General features: G+C 37.4%; 1 pseudogene; it reads right to left on the reverse strand.

Moving 5' to 3' along the window:
- The window catches only part of LOC143434578 (uncharacterized), a 365164-nt pseudogene that overhangs the window by 135130 nt on the left and 206873 nt on the right, over positions 1-23161 (reverse strand).

Raw genomic sequence — 23161 nt, forward strand, 5'->3', positions numbered from 1 at the left:
ATTTAGTCTTTTCCACATTATAGTTATTATCTGCCTACTGGTCCAATTCTGACAGTTCCACATTGAATTCTTTCTCTTCTCTTTCCAAAACAATGTCCCTACCCACCCCTTCCCTGCCAGGCCTCCACTCCATGGAATGTCAATTCTCTCAAAGTTTAGGAATGACTTAACTCACTGAGGCTAGGCTAGGAAGTTCTCTGCTGTGTATGTGTCAGTGTCCATGGACCAGCTAGAACATTCTGCCTGGTTGCTGGTTCAGTGCCTGAGAGATAATCTCAGGGGTTCAGATTAGCTGAGGCTGCTGGTCTTCCTATGGGTTCAGCCTCTACAAATAATTCCAGCCTTTCCTTAATTCAACCACAAAGGTGCCCCACTTCTGTTCATTGGTTGAATGTAAATATCTCTCCATGTCTAGGTCAGCTGCTTGTTGGGCCTCTGGGAGGGCAGGGCTGATAAGTTCCTGTCTGTAAGCACACCATAGCATCAGCAATAGTGTCAAGTCTTGGATCCTCCTTTTAAGATGGATCTCAATTTTGGCATATTCTGAAAATTTTATACTTAAACTCTTCTTCAATTTTGTCAATGCAGTACTATTAGACAGGAACAATTCTGGGTCAGAGTTTTTAATTGTGAGATGGCAAACCCAACTCTCTACTTGATGTCCTAAAATTCTACTGGAAATGGACTTCACAAGTTTCCTCTCCCCACTCTTATGCATTCCACATAAGGTCCCTCCCTTTAAGTCCTAGAGGTCTCTCATCTCCCAGGTCTCTGACACAGTTTAGAGGGTTCCTCTATCTCCTAACAACCAAGGTTGCCCACTTCCATTCTACTGCTTGTTCCCATGGCAATAATCTTACCTCCAAATACCTGATATTGTTCCCCTTTATTCCTCCCTGTCCACTCTTCCACCCATGATCCTACGTCCCTCTGCCCCATATGATTTCTTTCTTCCTTCTTCCTAATAGGATTGTTGCACCTTTAGTTAGTTCCTTTGATTTGTTTACTGTTTTGAGTTCTGAGGATTTTACCTTAGGTATTCTGTACTATTTTGGCAAATATCCATTTATTAGTGAGTATATACCATGCATGTCCTTTTGTGAGTGAGTTACCTCATTCTGAATGATATTTTGTACTTTCATCCATTTGTTGGCAAAACTCATGATTTCCTTGTCTTTTATATCTGAATAATATCCCATTGTGTAAATAAAACCCATTTTTATCCATTCTTTTTGTGGGATATCTGGGTTGTTTCCTGATTGTTGCAACCAAAATTAAGGCTTTTGTGCCCCCACAGTCAAAACTTTGACCCAGAATTGTTCCTGCCTAAAAGAACTACAGGGACAAAAATGAAGAATACACTGAGGGAAAATAAGTCCAGTGACTGGCCCAAATTGGGATCCATGACAAGAGGAGGCCCCTATGCCTCAAACTATTATTGATACATTCATGTACTTACAGACATAAAATTAAATATAAGTAAGGTAAACTCAGATGATAATAGATGCTGGTGAGGATGTGGAGAAAGAGGAACACTCCACCATTGTTGGTGGGATTGCAAGCTGGTACAACCACTCTGGAAATCAGTCTGGTGGTTCCTCAGAAAATTGGACATCACATTACCTGAGGACCCAGCTATATCACTCCTGGGTATATACCCAGAACATGCACCAACACATAACAAGGACATATGCTCTACTATATTTATAGCAGCCTTATTTATAATAGCCAGAAGCTGGAAAGAACCCAGATGTCCTTCAACAGAGGAATGGATACAAAAAATGTGGTACATTTACATAATGGAGTATTACTCAGCTATTAAAACCAATGAGTTTGAGAAATATTAGGTAAATGGATGAAACTAGAAAATATCATCCTGACTGAGGTAATCCAATCACAAAAGAACACACATGGTATTTACTCACTAAGTGGATATTAACCCAAATGCTTGAAATAGCCAAGATTCAACTCAAAGACCACATGAAGCTCATGAAGAAGGAAGACCAAGTGTGAGTGCCTCTATCCTACTTAGAAGGAATAACAAAATTCTCAAGGAAGCAAATATGGAGACAAAGTGTGGGGCAGAAACTGAAGGAGCATCCTTCTACAGACCTTTCCACCTGGGTATCCATCTCATGTACAGTCAGCAGTGGTAGATGCTAATGTGGATGTCAGGAAGTGCATGCTGACAAGAGCCTAATATAGCTGTCTCCTTAGCAGTTTGCCAGAGTCTGACATATTCAGAGGCAGATGTTCACAGCTCACCATTGATCTGATCAATGGGTTCCCAATGGAGGCCTTAGAGTGAAGACTGAAGAACCTGAAAGTGTTTGTGGCCCCATGAGAAGAGCAAAAATACCAACCAGCCAGAGTTCCCCAGTGTCTAAGCCTGGGAGCACATAGTGAGGAACCCATGAGTCTATCTGTATATTTTGGTTGAGGATTGCCTTGTTGTGCATAAGTGAGAGAGAAGTCCCTGGTCTTGTGAAGGCTGGATGACCCAGTATGGGGGAATTCAAGGGTGGGAGGTGGGAGGGGGTGGATGGGTAGGGGCACAACATCATAGACGCAGGAGGAGGGGGATGTGATAAAGGATTTCTTGGTGTGGGAGAAATGGAAAAAGGTGATAACATCTGAAATGTAAATATAATATCCAATAAAGAGAAAAAGGAAATGCAAAAGTGATACAGGAGACTACATTCATGATTGCAAATTATCACAGCCACTATGGAAATCAAGGTGGAGAATTCTCAAAATACTAAAATGTTACCCAGATGTGTACCACTTCTTGACATCTGGATAAAAACTTCACTATCCTACTCCATAGACATTTGCTCAGACCTGTTAATCACTGGTCTGTTCACAATAAATGTGAAATGCAAATGGCCTAACTATCCTTGTACACCTTGTTTGATATCCAAAGTTGCTAACAGAGACTCAAGTACAAATTATATTGTCATTTGCAATAAGTAAATGAGGCCTTTTCCATTTCATCATCCATTTGTGAACTCATGGAATTTTATCAAAAACTGAAAATTCTATCATAGATATTATTCAGAACAACCCAAGAATTTTAATGTTTTGATGATAGTAGGATTTGTCATCTTAAAGATTCAACCCTCAACCCACACAGTGGGTCCATTTATAATTTTGCCCTATACCAGAAATCATGTACTTTGTTATACAAGTAATTTTTCCACAACATACATACACACACACACACACGCACACGCACACGCACACGCACACACACACACACAAACACACACACACAATTACACAAGCAAGCATGCATTCGGGAAACCTCATGTTTTTTTTCTGCTCACCATAATTACCTTCTAAATTGTTTTCTTGGAAGTTGTCAAAAGCAATCAAATTTTCTTTTGCCAAATGTTTCTGCTGGCATTAGCAATAAGAAACTGAATGAGCTGAGTGATACCAACACAGCATAAAATAAACAGGTATCACACCAAGGCAATAGTAATAGAAGGACAGTGGTAATGCATTTATTAAAAATGTGAAAAATATGAGATTAGAGATTAAAAACTACTCTATCAAAAGTTCAAAAGTTAAGAGCACAATAATCTTCACAGAGAATATATCACACAAATGCCAATATTCTCCCAAACTAAACTATATGGACATTAAGCAACATATTTGTATTAGGATAGATATTAATACCATTTTGTCTCAATCCTTACACTTCACAATATTATTTTGTTTTTGAATTTGAAAATGAATACTATACCATTATTAATGATGTCAGATTAATTCTGGCTGAAATAATCTTCATATTTTGTTTTGAAAGAGTTACAGAATATGATTAAAATATGACTTTCGGGTATATATGTATTCTGTGATGAACTTGAAGGCTTGAGTTCTCTGTAAAAGATTTGCCACATTCATGACATTTCTAAGGTTTCTCTCATTTATGAATTCTGTGGTGAGCTTGAAGTACTGAGTTCTATTTAAATGATTTACCACATTCATTACTTCTGTAACGTTTCTCTCCTGTATGAATTTTTTGGTGAAATTTAAGGTTTGAGTTCTTTGTAAAAGATTTCCCACATTCATTACATTTGTAAGGTTTCTCTCCTGTATGGATTCTTTGGTGAACTTGAAAGTGTGAATTCTGAGTAAAAGATTTGCCACATTCATTACATTTGTAAGGTTTCTCTCCTGTATGAATTCTTTGGTGAATTTTAAGGACTGAGTTCCTTGTAAAAGATTTGCCACATTCATTACATCTGTAAGGTTTCTCTCCTGTATGGATTCTTTGGTGCACTTTAAAGTCTGAGCTCCATGTGAAAGATTTGCCACATTCATTACATTTGTAAGGTTTCTCTCTTGTATGGACTCTGTAGTGAACTTGAAGTATTGAGTTCTTTTTAAATGATTTGCCACATTCATTACATTTGTAAGGTTTTTCTCCTGTATGGATACTTTGGTGACCTTGAAGGTGTGAATTCTGAGTAAAAGATTTGCCACATTCATTACATTTGTAAGGTTTCTCTCCTTTATAGATTCTGCAATGAACTTAAAACATAATAAGTATTAGAAGATATTTCATGAAATATGTCATATATTTTATATTATGAATGTCATAATTTATTATTCATTAAAACAGTATAACTTGAAACACAATTGTGACAACTGTCATCCATTAATTTAAAAAAATATTCTCTCTGTGAAAATGAAATATCAATATGGAAACAAATCACCTTTCCAATGATAGAATGATAGAAATGAAGATGTGCAATACTTCTTTTATGACTGAATGATAATGCAAGATTAAGCAATATATTAAAATCAGAGAGAATATTTATAAGAAAATAAAGAAAGATATATGATAAAACCTTAAGTTCACTAACATCCCATAAAAACATTTAATCAACTATGTTCATAGCAGTTTATTTGTAAACCCAAAAATTATAAACAACATACATGGAAAGATAATCTGAATAGTTGCTACAGGAAATGTGGTACATTTACAAAACAGAATAATACTCAGTTTCAATAGCTAAGAACTCATAAATATTGCAAGCAAATGGATAGAGTTTCATACTTTCATCCTGTTTGAGGTAACCCAGTCACAAAATGACATGCCTGGTATGTAGTTAGTTAAAATATATATTAGCCATAAAATACATTTACCATTTTACACTCTAAGACAAAAAGAACCTACACTTGATGAATGTGCAACCAAGGAAGCTTGAATTTCATTTAGAAAGTAGCATAATATAACCATAATAGGCAGAGGGAGAAAAGTGAATTAAGAGAAGTAGGTGGGTAAGGCAGTGCGAAGAGGGTTTCAGGATCATGTGTAGAGAAGGACAGGAGAGAGGGCTAGAGGCTTGTGAAAATTAATTGAAATCTGCAACTAGGTGAGGTCAGAGATGGGTGACATCTTGAATATGGGATGATTACCCGTTATAAGTTAGAAACCAATGAATCAATGGAGGTGATCTTAGTTATGACTGACTATATTGCAGATGTACAACCTGAAGAAGCAACCTCCTCTAGCTTGTCAGAAACCCCAAAAGAGTGATAGAGACACCTACACACCCAGAAACATTTCAATTAAAAATTTATCCTGCCTTCAAGAAATTCTGACACTGGTGATGAAGCAGAGACTAAGGGAATATCCACATAAAACCTGAATGAAATTGAATCCATCCCATGTGCAAGCCACATCTTTTCTTTATTAATAATACTGTGTTATGCTTGCAGACAGAAGCATGTTACTTCTAAGAGGCTTCACGCAGCTGCTGACTCAGAGAGATAGAGACAACTGCAGAAAAACAGTGGATGTAGTTTGAGTATCTTAAGGAAGAATAAGAAGTAGGATTGTGAGCCATGAAGGCAAAAGGAACTTCACAGGAAGACCAATGGATTCAACTAACATTGACCTTTGGGGGACTTAAGATTCTAAACCACCAACCAGAGAACATGCATGGACTGGATCTAGACATATATGTAGCAGGTGTGCAGCTTAACCATCATGTACGTAATAACAACAAGAATGGAGGCTTTCACAAAAGCTGTTTTCTGTACATGATATATGTTCTACTATCTTGGCTGTGTTCTCTGGGCTTATGGTCATAGTGAGTGAGTAAGCACCTACCTGGGATAAAATTGAAACTTCATCTTCACGGTAAACACAGGGGACCACTCGATACTCAAAGTAGAAGGAAATAGAAAATGGCGGAAAGTTTGTATGAGGCTTTGGCTGGGAATGAGCCAATGAGCCATATACAAAGTGAGGAAGTTAAAAAAAAAAAAAAGTAAGTTAAAAATAAATATGGCGCCCTCTCCCGAATCTGAGGCCTGGACTAGATCTCTGCCCGGTCTCCTGTTGTGTGGACCCTGGATTTAGCCCGAGACATCCTGGAGGCTCCAAGTATCCCAGAGCCAACATAGGTAGGAAGACCCACACACTGCCCTAATCCCATAGCTGGGTACTGGAAGTGCTTAGATTCCAGCAGATATCCCCCATCCCCTGCAGACTAGCACTACCTTTCTGCCTCTCTCCCAGATCTGAAGCCTGGACCAGACTTCTGGCAGGTCTGCTATTGTGTGGACCCCGGATTCATCCCTAGTCATTCTGGAAGGTCCACTCAACCCAGAGCCACAAAGGACCAACTGAACTCAAAGCATCAGGCAACATATCCTGAGATATCCTAGAGGAGCCACTGCATTCAGATCAGTGGGCACCTTATCCTGAGACATCCTAGAGGAGACACTGCACCCAGAACAGCAGACATCTAACTGGACTGCTATCATGGAGGCACCATATCCTGAGGCATCCTAGAGATACCACTGTACTCAGTGCACCTGGAGAAGATCACAGAGACATCTGGACCTCGAGGAGATCAGACACAAGCAAGATAACTGGAAAGGCAGGCTTCAGTCAGAGACAGCAAGTACAGGTAGCACTAGAGTTAACCAGATGGCAAAAAGGCAAGCACAAGAATGTAAGCAACAGAATCCAAAGTTATGTGGCATCATCAGAACCCAGTTCCCCCATCATACCAAGCCCTGAACACCACATCACACCAGAAAAGCAGAATTCAGAGTTAAAATCACTTCTCATGATGATGATAGAGGACTTTAATAAAGACATAAATAACACTCTCAAAGAACTTAAGGAGAACGCTGGTAGACAGATAGAAACCCTGAAAGAGGAAATGCAAAAATTCCTTAAGGAATTGCAAGAAAACATAACCAAACAGGAGAAGGAATTAAACAAAACCATCCAGGATCTAAAAATGGAAGTAGAAACAATAAAGAAATCACAAAGGGAGACTACCCTGGAGATAGAAAACCTAAAAAAAAAGATCAGGAGTCATAGACACAAGTATCACCAACAGAATACAAGAGATAGAAGAGAGAATCTAATGTGCAGAAGATACCATGGAAAACATTGATACAACTGTCAAAGAAAATGCAAAATACAAAAAGCTACTATCCCAAAATATACAGGAAATCCAAGACACAATGAGAAGGTGAAACCTAAGGATAATAGGTATAGATGAGGGGGAAGACTCCGAACTTAAAGGACCAGTAAATATCCTCAACAAAACTATAGAGGAAAACTTCCGTAACCTAAAGAAAGAGATGTCCATAAATACACAAGAAGCCTACAGAACTCCAAATAGTTTATACCAGAAAAGAAAGACTTCCAGCCACATAATAATCAAAACATCAAATGTACAAAACACAAAAAATTACTAAAAGCAGTAAGGGAAAAAGGTAAAGTAACGTATAAAGACAGACCTATAAGAATTACACCAGACTTCTCACCAGAGACCATAAAAGCCAAAAGATCCTGGACTGATATCAAACAGACCCTAAGAGAACACAAATGCCAGCCCAGACTACTATACCCAGCAAAACACTTCAATCAATATTGATGGAGAAACCAAAATAATCCATGACAAATTCAATTTTACACAATATATCACCCCAAATCCAGCACTTCAAAGGCTAATTGGTGGAAAACTCCAACACAAGGAAGGAAACTACAACCTAGAAAAAGCAAGAGAGTAATCTTCCAAAAACTGTAAAAGAAGGTAGCTACACAAACATATCTCCACTGCCAATAACAAAAATAACAGGAAACAATATTCATTTTTCCTTAGTATCTCTTAATATCAATGGACTCAATTCTCCAATAAAAAACCATAGACTATCAGACTGAATACATAAACAGGACCCAACAATTTGCTGCATACACGAAACACACCATTGTGACAAAGACAGACACTACCTCAAATGGAGAGAAACTTGAAACAATCCCACTAAGATCAGGGCCTAGACAAGGCTGACCACTCTCACTTTACCTATTTAATATACTACTGGAAGGCCAGTCAACAAAAGGAAGTCAAAGGGATACAGATAGTAAAGGAAGAAGTCAAAATTTCACTATTTGCAGATAATATGATAGTATACTTAAGTGAACCTATAACCTCCACCAGAGAACTCCTAAACCTGATAAACAACTTTAGCAATGTGGCAGGATATAAAATCAACTCAAACAAATCAGTAGCCTTCCTCTATTCAAAGGATAAACAGGCTGAGAAAGAAATTAGGGAAATGACACCCTTCACAATAGCCACAAATAAAATAAAATATCTTGGAGTGAGTCTAACCAAGCAAGTAAAAGATCTGTATGACAAGAACTTCAAGTCTCTGAAGAAAGAAATCGAAGAAGATATCAGAAGGTGGAAGATCTCCCATGCTTCTAGATTGGCAGGATTAACTTAGTAAAACTGGCCATCCTGCCAAAAGCAATCTACAGTTTCAACATTCCAAATCCCATTAAAATTCCAAATCAATTCTTCATAGAGATAGAAAGAGTAATTTACAAAATCATTTGGAATAACAAAAAACCTAGAATAGGGAGAACTATTCTCAACAATAAAAGAACTGGCAGAATCACCATCCCTGACCTCAGACTGTACTACAGAGCAGTAGTTATAAAAACTGCATGTTATTGGTACAGAGACAGGCAGGAAGATCAATGGAATAGAATTGAAGACACAGAAATGAACCCGCACACCTATGGTCACTTGATCTGTGACAAGGGAGTTAAAACATCCAGTGGAAAAAGGTCAGCATTTTCAACAAGTGGTGCTGGCTCAACTGGAGGTCAGCATGTAGAAGAATGCAAATTAATCCATTCTTATCCCCTTGTACAAAGCTCAACTCCAAGTGGATAAAGGACCTTCACATAGAGCAAGATACACTGAAACTAATAGAAGAGAAGTTAGGGAAGACCCTCGAATACCTAGGCACAGGGGAAAAGTTCCTGAACAGAACATCAATGGCTTATGCTCTAAGATCAAGAATAGACAAATGAAACCTCATCAAATTGCAAAGCTTCTGTAAAGCAAAGGACACTGTCAAAAAGACGAAATAGCACCCAACAGATTGGGAAAATATCATTACCAATCCTAGACCCAATAGAGGGCTAATATCGATTATATATAAAGAACTCAAGAAATTAGACACCAAACAAAAAAATAACCCCATTAAAAATGGGGTAGAGAGCTAAAAAAAAGAATTCTCAACTGAGGAAAAACAAATGGCCAAGAAGCACCTTAAGATATGCTCAACATCCTTAGTCATCAGGGAAATGCAAATCAAAATAACACTGAGATACAACCTGACACCAGTCAGAATGGCTAAGATCAAAAATTCAGGTGATAGGAGATGCTGGCAAGGATGTGAAGAAAGAGGAACACTCCTTCATTGTTGGTGGGGTTGCAAGCTGGTATAAACATTCTGGAAGTCAGTCTGGTGGTTCCTCAGAAAACTGGACATAGCACTACCTGAGGACCCAGATATACCACTCCTGGGCATATACCCAAAAAATGCCCCAACATATAACAAAGACATATGCTCCACTGTGTTCATAGAAGCCTTATTTATAATAGCCAGAAGCTGGAAAGAACCCAGATGCCCTTCAACAGAGGAATGGATACAAAAAATGTGGTACATTTACACAATGGAATATTACTCAGCTATTAAAAATAATGAATTCAAGAAATTCTTGGGTCAATGGATGGAACTAGAAAATATCATCCTGAGTGAGGTAACCCAATCAGAAAAGAACACACATGCTATTTACTCACTGATAAGTGGAGATTAGCCCAAAAGTTTGAAACAACAAATATTCAACTCACAGACCACATGAAGCTCATGAAGAAGGAAGAACAAGTGTGGATGACTAGGTCTTTCTTAGAAGGAGTAACTAAACACCCAAGGGAGCAAATATGGAGACAAAGTGTGGGACAGAGTCTGAAGGAGAGGTTGTATGGAGACCATTCCACCTGGGTATTCTTCCCATGTGCAGTCACCAAAAATATATGCTGATATGGATGACAGGAAAGGAAAGCTGACAGCAGCCAGATAAGGCTGTCTCCTTAGAGGTCCCCCAGAGTCTGACATACTCAGAGGCAGATACTTGCAGCTAACCATTAATTTGATCAAAGGTTCCCAATGAAGAAGTTAGAGAGTAAACTGAAGGAGCCAAAAGGGTTGGTGACCCCATGAGGAGAGCAACATTACCAACCAACCAGAACTCCCCAGGGTCTAAACCACCAGCCTAGGAGCACATAGGAAGAGACACATAACTCCAACTGTATATGTAGGGAAGGATGGCCTTGTTGGGCATAGGTGGGAGAGGAGATCTTTGTTCCCATGAAGGCTGAACACTGAGAGCGGGGGAGGTCTGAGGGTGGGGAGGGGGAATGGGGGGTAGGGGCATGCACAACCTCATAGAAGCAGGAGGAGGGGGGATTGGATAAGGGGTTCCTGGGTAGTGGGGGAATGTGGTAAGGGTATAAAATTGAAATGTAAATATTATATCCAATAGAAGAGGGGAAAAAGAAAACAGAACCAACATCCTTAATAAAATGTCAGCTCTCTTAAAAAAATTATCCTGATACTAAATTTTTTTTTGAGAATTGTATATTGCAGAATAATCAATCTTGGTGTATCTACTCATCAAGCAAGCTGGGCAGACCTGCTCAAACCTCTGAGGTCCGGGAATTCCATCTGGATGCAGTGAAGACACAGCATCAGAAGCTTATCAATTTACTCTTCCCACCACTCCTCTTTTAATATCTCAATGCCCATAATCAGCTTGAAGAAGCTAATGAAGAGTCAGCGCCCTGATTCCCTGGGCTTGGGGACTAAGGTGGTAAATGTTGAGCTGTCTTTCTAGGGAAAAGTAGTGGTTTTCTGGGAGTAGAGTGGATTAGGTAGGCTTTATTGCATAGCCATAACCGATTGGGTAGAAATCTGTACAGTTATTATCAAGATGAAGATATAATTTCTTAAATGGCACCAATTTACTTTGATTACAAATTTTAAGGTTTTCATTGGTTTGAGTTTCTTAATGATAAAGAAGTGAGATGAATATTGTTACTCTCATAGGCATTGTACCAGCATAACACATTTAGGAATACAAGGCTTAGACTCAGTCCTTCTTTAACTTTTTTAACAGAGTTGAGAGTGTTAGCCTGTGAGTTAAGGGACTATAGCAAATTCATGGCTTGGAGTTTATTGTTAGGGTGTTTTCTATATTTTCTTTAGAAATAACTGGGTGGAGTTAACAGACAACACTCCAGTTTACTTTACTTGGATAGTTGGTTTTCAAAACGTCAGAAGTCCACAGAATGGACGGGACAAACATTTCTCTATTAAGGTTCATTTTGATTAGAGACCTGTCTGCTCCTGACAGCTTCCTGTATAGAATTCTAAGGAGAAATTGAGCATCTTTGGAGTTACTCCAGTTGTGGTGAGACAGCCACTAGAGAAGAATTGCCTCTTTCCATCTACAGACAAATTACTGTCCAGAAAAGGACACACTTGCAGAATAGTCGACTGATTATATCTGTCTAGACAGAGTAATTGGCCCTTAATAATTCTGCATCACTAAGGTCTGTCACATGATCCTGGCCAGGAGGCAGAAGAACAGATGCTTCATCATTTTGTAGTAGAGGGAGTGTCCAGGTGTTCAGAGGTCTCTATAAATTGGATAAGGTTTAGAAGCTATGCTTTATGCTTCCCACAATTATAGTTAACCCAGTCATTCTGGATTTCTGACGGGGTTGAAAACTTATAGTCTCATAGCCAATCCTGGCTATTTACCTTGAGAGAAAAGATTTGAGTGGATGGTTTTCAGCTGACATTCATTCTAAAGCCAAGGAAAAAGTCAGGTTCAGAACTAAGTCTTTTATTTAGGATATATGACAGAGGTTCTGGTTAGTGAACAAAATGATGGACTGGGTATTAGGACTATCTTGAACCTCACTGGTACAAATCAGCGTAATTATGCTCTAATTGTATTTAGAGAGAAAAGTTTTATTTTAACAAGAAGGGTGATATGTAGGAGGAGCTAAGATGGGAGGAGTACTGATAGGAAGAGAAGGAGTAAGGAGAGGAGGAGAAGAAAGAGAGGAGAAGCTAGGTGATGAGAAAGAGAAAGATGGGGGAGACAGGGAGGCAGCTATTCACGTGTCTCCACCAGTCAAAGATAGTTGATATACCTAGGTTGGGTAGTGGGTTACACCTCTGACTGAGCATTACCAAACTTATAAAGCCCTTGATTAATATTTTTTAAAAAGTGTATAAATGCAAAAAGGAAAAGGGGGCATGGGATAGGGGTTTTCTAAGGGGGGGTAATGGGGAAAGGGGATGGTGTCTGAACTGTAAATTAAATATCCAATAAAAAATGAAAAATAATATGGTCAAAATTTTTAAAAATATGAAATGATACATAAAAATTGTAAGTATATGTGTTACAATATGTGTCTAGCAAATGAGAATAGAGAATTTAATAATTGTCTCATATGTTATAAAATATTCACTGAGACAGATAAAGCTTGAAGAACTTTATAATTCTTCAACATGATAAAAGTCATTATGTGCATAAATTCATTTTTCAACCATATTACTATGTAAAAGTTTATTTAGAATTAAGTAGGTATTTCTTGACTTGATATGTGAATATTTACACATTATTTAAATTATAATTTCAGGATCCACAAATCTGAGCTTCGTTCCCTGTGGCAAAGCTCTGCCTGCTTCACTGGCAGCATGATGCCTTCCAATATAACCAGGTGAGATTCCCAATCCTCTCCCTCTACTATTTCCTGGAAAGCACAGCACCCATGAAGTCTGCCCCACCCAATCTGTGCTGCATCATCCAGTCTATAGCACTATATGCAATCCAAGATTACTGGTGCCCACAGTAACCACAAGCTCTGGATGCTTTATTTGAGGTATAGCTATGCCATGGACAAACAGAAGTCTGAACATATCTGGGATTACTTTCATTGCCTACAACCCTGAAACCCTGCTGCCACCTATGGCTAAGCTTGTCTTCTTTAAATCCCAGAAGCCTGGGACTATGAGGAACTTCCAGTTGGACCTGTAGTTGCAGATTCCAATAGCTATCAGGGACTACCAGGTCTTTGAACACCAGAGACTTCAAAATTGCCTACAAACTACGAAATAACATAATTAAAAAATTTAGTGCAAATGGCACTACTAAAGCCTATCTATCATATAACACTAAGCTCTTTATTCCTGAGCAATCCCGAAGTGCAAGAAAATTACCTTAAATCTAATCTTATGAAGATGATGGAGGCCTTCTTAAAATAAATAAATAAAATATATTTACAAAGATTCACATTAAAAATAACAGAAAATTTAATTAAACAAGTACACACCTATAATGAGAATGAAAATTAATATGAAAAAGTACAGGACAATATAATCAAAGAGATAAAGTAAATAAAAACGTTAAGGTATGAAAAGGGAAATAGAAACACTGAAGAATAAAGAAACAGAGCCAAAATGGAGACAGAAAACCTAGAAAAGTGAATTCTAGCCACAAGCATCATCAACACAACATAACAGATGGAAGAGAAAATTTCAAGCTGAGAACATACAATAGAAACTCAAGTACAGAATGGTTCAATCTTTTATCATAAAGGCTAGTTTATGGCAACATCCAGGAAGGCAAGGTACAGGAGGAACTGAGCATTCTACATCTTCATCTGCAGGCAAATAAGAGACAACTGACTTCCAGGCAGCTAGAACTAGGGTATTACACCCAATGTCCAGAGTGAAACACATTCTTGAACATGGCTAAATCTCCTTTCCTAATAGAGCTACTCCTTAACCAAAGCAAATACAAACCATCACTGTGGGGAATAGACTTGAATGCAATGGTACAATAGGCAATATATTGAAGATAATAGGAATCGTTCAAGCTCTAAGGTCAACAATTTACAACTGGAATCTCCTAAAATTAAAAAAATGACTTCAAGGGAAATAATGTCATCCATAGAATGAAATGCTAGACTATAAACTGGGAAAAAATACACTACCCCTACATCTGACAAATGATTCATATCCAAAAATATAATGAACTCAAAAAATTAGATAACAACAAACCGAACAATCCAATTAAAATTGGGGTAAAGAGTTAAACAGGAAACTTTTAATTGATGTTCCAATAAAACTGTGCCCTGAGTCCATTTAGCAATGAGTCTTATTTACTTGTGAGTCTCTGAGTAAAACTTCTCTTATATCAGAGTTTTGTTGTTGCTGAAAACAATCTATTGCATTTGTATTTAATATTTATAAGCTGTATACACAACATTATTTTATGTTTTATGAAAAATTAATAAAAATAATAGAGCTGAAAACAATGAATGTGAATGAGGAACTACCAGAAAACTAACAGTGCAAGTTTTCTTGTATGTGCTTAGTTTGCTTTTAAGATTTTGGTATGTGATTTATAATAGCCAGAACCTGGAAAGAACCCAGATGCCCTTCAACAGAGGAATGGATAAAAAAATTTGGTACATTGACACAATAAAATATTATTCAGCTATTAAAAATCATGAATTCGAGAAATTCTTAGGTAAATGGATGGAACTAGAAAATATCATCCTGAGTGAGGTAACCCAATCACAAAAGAACACACATGGTATTTATTCACTGATAAGCGGAGATTAGCCCAAAAATTTGAAACAACAAAGATTCAACTACCAGACAACATGAAGCTCATGAAGAAGAAAGAACAAGTAAGGATGCCTAGGTCTTTCTTAGAAGGAGTAACTAAATACCCAAGGGAGCAAATATGGACACAAAGTGTGGGTCAGAATCTGAAGGGGTGTTGTAGGGAAACCATCCCATCTGGGTATTCATTCCATGGGCAGTCACTAAAAATAGACGCTGATAGGGATGTCAGGATGGGAAAGCTGACAGCAGCCTGATAAGGCCGTCTCCTTAGAGGTCTCCCAGAGTCGGACATACCCAGAGACAGATACCCACAGCTATCCATTAATCTGATCAAAGGTTCCTAATGGAGGACTTAGAGAGTAAATTGAAGGAACCTTAAGGGCTGGTGGCCCCGTGAGGGGAGCAACAATACCAACCAGCCAGAGCTCCCCAGGGTCTAAACCACCAGCCTAAGAGCACATATAGAGAGACACATGACTCCAGCAGTATATGTAGGGGAGGATGGCCTTGTTGGGCATAGGTGGGAGACAAGGTCAATGGTACCCTGAAGGCTGAGCACTGAGGTGGGGGGAATCTGAGGGTGGGGAGGGGGGCTGGGGGTAGGCAATATATTGAAGATGATAGGAATCGTTCAAGCTCTAAGGTCAACAATATATAACTGGAATCTCCTAAAATTAAAAAAAAAAAAAGACTTCAAGGGAAATAATGTCATCCATAGAATGAAATGCTAGACTATAAGCTGGGAAAAAATAAACTGCCTCTACATCTGACAGATGACTCATATCGAAAAATATAATAAACTCAAAAAATTAGACAACAACAAACCGAACAATCCAATTAAAATTATGGTAAAGAGTTAAACAGGGAACTCTTAATTGATGTTCAAAAAAAACTGTGCCCTGAGTCCATCTAGCAATGAGTCTTATTTACTTGTGAGTCTCTGAGTAAAACCTCTCTTATATCAGAGGTATGTTGTTGCTAAAAACAATCTATTGCATTTGTATTTAATATTTATAAGCTGTATATACAACATTATTTTATGTTTTATGAAAAATTAATAAAAATGATTGAGCTGAAAACAATGAATATGAATGAAGAACTACCAGAAAACTAACAGTGCAAGTTTTCTTGTATGTGCTTAGTTTGCTTTTAAGATTTTGGTATGTGTGGTGTATTTACAATATCTATGTTAATTAGGTAGCTAGTTAGGGACCAGAATACAACTGTTTAGTGGAGAAAAGAATGGATCAATTTGCATTCTTTACATGCAAACTTCCAGCTGAAATAGCACCATGTGTTTAAAATACTGTCTTTTTCTATTGAAAATCTTTGGCTTTTTGGTCAAAGATCAAGTGACATAAGTTTATGTGTTCATTTCTGGGTCTTCATTTCTATTCCATTGTTCTATCTGCCTATACAACCACCATGTGTTATTTATCACTGTTGCTCTGTACTACAGCTTGAGTTCAGGGAAGGTGATTCCCCCAGAAGTTATGTTACTGTTGAAATTTGTTTTTTCTATCCTGAGTTTTTACATAGTATAAATTATTGACCCCAAATATTCAACATGAGTATTCCTACATGTGATAAATAAATACCGCATAGTGGCTGAATATAACATTAACTAAAACAAATCACTAGACTTCCTCTACTTAAAGGATAAATGGGCTGAACAAGAAACTAGGGAAAGGACATACTGGACATGAGTCACATTATTTGTAAAATAAAGTATCTTGATGTCAACAAAACCAAGCAAGTGAAAGATCTGTACAGGAAGAACTTCAAGTCTCTGAAGAAAGAAATCAAAGATGACCTCAGAAGATAGAAAGATCTTCCATTCTCATGTAAGGAGACTATTAACCTAGTAACAATGGCCATCTTACAAACATAATCTATAGATTCTACGCAATCTCCATAAATATTTCCACCCCATATTTTAAAGAAAGAGAAAGAGCAATCCTCAAATTTATAAACAAGCTCCTATTGTTACTATGAATAAAAACAGCAATAATACAACACTTAAAGTTATATTTCTTTTTCATTAGATCTGTGTATCACTCAGATTTCAATGGAGAACCTTAATATGTATATCAACAATGTTCAGTAATTGAGAGACTTTAAAGTTCTTAGTGTTATGACAATTTTCTTTATTACACCCTCCTATAAAGGCTCAGGTACCTATGCAGAAGATGAGAAAGAAGGATTTTAAAGGCCATATTTGGTGAATGATGCTAAATATACTGCATGTTTTTAGACACAACATGAGCAATGCCCTTGTAAACTCATTGAGAATAAGACAGTTTTCACAAGATCAGTAAAAAGGAGACAAAACACTAGCTTTAAGAAAGGTAGAGGTAGAAAATATCATCCCAGGTAAAAACATCTCTAATCTACATGATCTCTTAGAGAGGGAAAATAAGTTTTAAGTTTTATACTATGAATGAGCAGGCCTTCTGTTCAGGAAAAGTTGCCAGAACAAATCAGAATCCATGTTTGTATACATTTTTGATTTCTAATATTTTTTCTTCTGTGAGAAAGATAAAGAGAGAGAGAGAGAGAGAGAGAGAAGGTGAGTGACAAAGACATAGACAGAGTCAGAGATAGAGAGACAGAATGATTAGAGAAATCATGAGTTTAAGTTAGTATGGAAAGTGAAGGTGGTATGCAAGAAGGTGAAAGAGAGAAAAATATGAACATATATACTCTATAAAACTATTTTTAAAAAGTGAATAAATCAATAACTCACTCAAACATGAAGTATTCTTACTGATCATTCACATGTAACAGAAAAAAATGACAGCAATTCAAATGTAATACAGTGGGCTACTTTTAAAAATAGTTATAACCTTTCAAATAATCAGTGTTCAGTTAAATGATGCAAAAATCATACAGCATTCATGTTTATACTCTTTCTTTGGTTCATTCTTCTGAAATAAACTCTTAGAAATGATTTCTATTGTACAGCTTCTCTAGGCATATGTCACATCTAGATTTCTTTTGGGATTATAATCGTCATATGACATATTATTTCACTTCATATTACCTGGTTCTCTTCCTTCTGTATCCTCTCTACCAACAATCCATGGTTCTTTGTTTTCTTCAAGACAGTGGATTACATTTGGATCCGAAACAGCAACACCTGTACATTCACGTGAGCACAAAGATATACCATTAAATGTAGCTATGTGCTAGCACAGGATTTTGACATGTGGGAGAGATGGAAAGAATAAAAGATAAATGAATGACTTTTTATAGTCACTTCTTTCCTAAGTTATTCAGATTCTTCATACTGAATCCTTTCTAAAATTCTGAATTTCATTGTAAAATTAACACATCCAAAAAAGAAAACTGTAGGTGTCAAAGTACATTGACTTATAAAAGCAACAGATTGCCTTTTAAAAAAAGGTATAAGATTTACAGATCAGCACATTAAATATAAATAAAAGATAAAGGTAAATACCATATAAGCTATAAATTGGAGTGTAATCAATAATTACAAAAAAAAAAATGAGAAAGACCAGTAAATGGATGGTAGACCAAATAGTCATGGGAGTTTTAGATATCGCTACAGTGAAGTGGAATTTATGGAATAAAAATATTCTTACCCACAGAAATCAGGTTATGGTAATTCTCCAACATGACATCTCTGTACAAAGCCCTCTGAGCAGAATTCAGACATTGCCACTCCTCCATAGAGAACTCTATAGCCACATCCATGAAAGTTAGTAGACCCTTAAATTAAAATTAACAGTATCCCCTTTGAGTCAATTGTCCAAAGAAATGTTAGTTAAATATACAGTTTTTGGTACCAATAGCTAAAATATATATTTGATGAAATATCTGAGATAGAGAATGCTGTCAGAACTCTGAACAGTTCCAAATCTCAAGCAAAACTGATGCTGATTGTGGTGACCTTTTTGGGAAAAAATTGTCATGATCATTTAAATGACCTATGGTTGTCACTGAAGCCACCAGGAAACAGATATATTTACAACAAGATTTATGGCAGTACCCATATTACACTTCTGGATTATCACTAAAAATAAAATTATAATTCTTAGGCAAATGGATGGAATTAGAAAATATCATCCTGAGTGAGGTAACACAATTACAAAAGAACACACATGGTATGCACCAACTGATAAGTGAATATTACCCCAAAAGCCCACAATCTCCAAGAAAACACTCAAGGACCACATGAAGTTCATTAAGAAGGAAGACCAACATGTCTGTGGTTCAGTTATTATTAGGAGTGACAAGATACTAACAGGAGCAAATATGTTGACAAATATGGGACAAAAGCTGAGAGGGTCCATCCACAGACTTCTCCACCTGGATATACGTCTCTTGTGCAGTCACCAGAGGCAGATGCTGATGTGGATGCTAGGAAGTACATGATGACAGGAGCCTGATATAGCTGTCTCCTTAGGGGTCTTCCAGAGCCTGACATATACAGAGGTAATGCTCACACAGCTAATCACTGACCTGATCATGGGGTTCCCCATGGAGAAGTAAAAGAGAAAACTGGAGGAGCTGAGGAGGTTTGAGGCCCCATGAAGCAAGCAACAATACCAACAAACCAGAGCTCCTAGGGTCTAAACCACTAGCTTGGGAGCACATAAGGACACACCGATGCCTCCAGCTGTATATGTAGATGAGGATGGTCTTGTCACACAAAGGTGAGAGAGAAGTGTCTGGTCCTATTAAAGCTGGATGACCCAGCGTGGGGAATTTCATGGGCGGGAGGTGGGAGTGGGTGGATACGAGGAGGTAGACCCTCATAGAAGCAGGAGAAGAGGGGGTGTGATAGACGGTTTCTGGGTGTGGGAGAAATGTTGAAAGCTGATAATATCTGAAATGTAAATATAATTTCCAATATAAATTAATTCAAAAAATCATAATTGGGTCAGTACTACATGAAAAAATCTATTAAGTGGGTGCAGCAGTAGGAAGGCTGAGAACTATTGCAATAGACCCTAAGATAAATGATTCATGAAACGTGGGCCTTTATTCACAGACAAATAATGACCCAAGTGACTCAAAGTAAAAATCAAGTATATACATTCATCTTAATCTCATGTAAACACATTTTTGCAATTAGAAAATCTTTTAAGTATTTTCAAATTATGTTATCATTTATACAAGATATACTGAAAACGTTAAGGAGACTGGTAAAAGGGAACATCTGTTTTTTAGCTCACTAATGACATAACTTTCAAAAGGGTAATACTGAGAATCATATGAAAAACTAGGTATGTACATTTGAGTCAGAATAGGGAGGATTTGAAAGTTCTGAAAATGAAATACTTCTGTAAGAACAGTCAACATGCATACATTTACCTGAGAAGAAGCCATCTCTCCTTTCTCATTCAATAAGGAACGTCTCAGTAAAGTTTACATTAAAATTTCAACTTCCAGAAACCATCTTCATGTAGAGGCAGCAGATCCTTCCTCTTTCTAGTAAAACTGAAGAGTAGGAAACTGGGATCAATACAGGCCAGACACCATGACTCGTGCCAGAGGAGATATGAAGAACCTATAAGCTTCTACAGGCAGAAAAAAACAAAAGATTTGCGTTTTTCATTTCCATTCACTTACCTGAGCTGATTTACCAAGACAGAATTGACACATCTCTTTTCAATAATGGCCAGAATATTTGAATAGCCACAGCTGAATAGATTACTCATACTGGGGAAGCAAGAAACATGCTGGGGCCAAGAAATACAGTGCAATAAATGCCTGCTTCACCAGTATCTCTGCAGAGATATTTCTTCTAGCTTCCATGTCCCATTTTAAAATTTTGTGTTTTTTTTAAAGAAAGACCCAGTATCATATAATCTAACCTGGTCCTTTTTACAGTGACATTGCTAATTTAGGTTCATGATCAAAATATCTATTTGACGCTTCACCATTTTTAGTGCTTCCACCCGTCACTGAAGGCAGCTGAAATTCATTCTCCATGTCTTCTATTAGCATGGTTGGCTGATAAGAGGCTGAAATTAGTTATACTACAGGCATCTTTACCAACCAGTGTCATTTATTTTTTACAAAGAATAAACAGTACAATGGAAGCAGACAAGTTTCACTCAGCTATAAAACTCACCCTAATGGACTCACACCAGTCTCTAGAGGAAATACTAACATAGACTCATATTGTGCCTCAAGGTTTTGTTGGAATTTTTTATTTGTTTCTTTTTTTCTCTGTTTGTTCTTTAGTTTTGATATGATTTTCACATTTTATGGCTATATGACCCAGATGGGAAAAATTTTCAGAAATGCAAGATGTAGTTCTAGTTTTCAAAGAGATTTTCAAATTTTATGGTGTTTATTTCTGCCTCAGGAGAAAGGACCAGGCAAATGGGGAGGGGTATTCCGAAGAGTGTAGGGGTTGGGTGATAAAGAAGTAATGGTAATCTGAGACAACTGGGTTCCCAGATGCATCTGTGGGACTTCCAGAGGGTTCTTACCAGATGATCTCAGTGGAGCAAATCTTGTATGCTGGTTCAGAATATGGTGTCTCCAGGGGCACAGACTGGTTATCAGTTTGCCCTAGCAGAAAGGCTGACACATGGGTTTTATATTATTATTATTATTATTATTATTATTATTATTATTATTACCTAACTTGTAATGACCAAAATAGAAACCTTTCCAATAGGCACGGAATCAATCCCTGACATTACTAGTGATACTGTGTTAATCTTACAGGCAAGAGCCTAGTATAACTGTCTTCTGAGATGCTCTAGAGAGTATCTGACTGAAACACATACACATATACATGATCAAACACTGGATGGTGGTTGGTGACATTTATAGAAGAGTTGAAAGAAGGATTGAGTGCCCTGAAAGTAATATGAACTTAACAGAAGGACCAAGAGAGGCAACTAACATGGAATCCTGGGAGGTATCAGGGGCTAAGCAAGCAACCAAATTAAAAAAAAAAAATTACAAGGACTGAAATGAGGCCCCCAGTAAGTATGTAGCAAATGTGCAACTCAGTCTCCTTGTTGCTCCCTGCAAAATTGGAACAGATGCTCTCTCTAAAGCTGTAGCCTGACTGTGATATCTGAGATCCCGATACTTTATAATTAATAAGTACTAACAAAACATTAAAAATAAATGCCTTACTGATTTTACCACATTGCAGTTAGAACTAAAGTTAGATGGAAGATGAATCTTCACAGAAGAAAGAAAAGTTTGTTCAGGAATTTGGGTGTATTTGAGAAATATAAAGGGGACCCATGTCGTTTGACAAGGATTAAATTGAGAAAATTGATATTCTAGAGGTTCGCATTTTAAAAGAAAGTCAACAGTTTTGGCTTGAATAAGTAGAAACCTGGTGAACTGAATTTCAAAAAGGGCTGAAGAGATGACTCAGAAGAAGTGCTTTGAGCCCAAGTGAGATAGCCTCTGTTCAGATTTTCAGCACCTCATAAAACCCAGGAATTACAGGTGTGTTTCTGTAATCACAGCAGTAGGTATAGGAAGTAGTTAAAGCATGTTTTCTGAAACCCCATGGCGACCCAATCTCAATAAAATTATAAACTACAGACACCAAGAGAAACACATCTCAGAAAACTAAGACAGTTGGCAGTGAGATGGCTCAGTAACTCAAGCCTGCTAGCAGAAGTTTATCCCTGCAATGTGCATGTCAGAAGATGGGAGCCATCTTCCTTTATTTTACTCTATTTTCAGGTAACGTGCTATGTCACATGCATGTCCACACACATACACTAATAGATAAATGAGGTTAATAAATTTAAAAATGTACAAAATGATTGAGAAAGATATTACAAAATTAATGCCAGGCCTTTATAAATACTTTCATAGACAAGCACACATAAACACAAACATCACACATGCATGTACACACAGACACACACACAGAAAAACACACACACAGAAACTTACACACACAAAGGGAGGGGAAGATTATGAAGAGGAAAATGAATTCATTAACGATCTAGGATAGAAGCTGAGATGGCCGGATGCTTGGCTACTTTGTGCAAAATTTTCATTCAGTACAAGCATCTTACAAAATCAAAGAAGGTGACACATGCCACTATGTTAATACTATGAAGATTGGATGCATGTGGAACAGAATGTCAATGGCAAC

The sequence above is a fragment of the Arvicanthis niloticus genome, chromosome 16 (assembly GCF_011762505.2).
Source record: "Arvicanthis niloticus isolate mArvNil1 chromosome 16, mArvNil1.pat.X, whole genome shotgun sequence".
NCBI lineage: Eukaryota > Metazoa > Chordata > Mammalia > Rodentia > Muridae > Arvicanthis > Arvicanthis niloticus.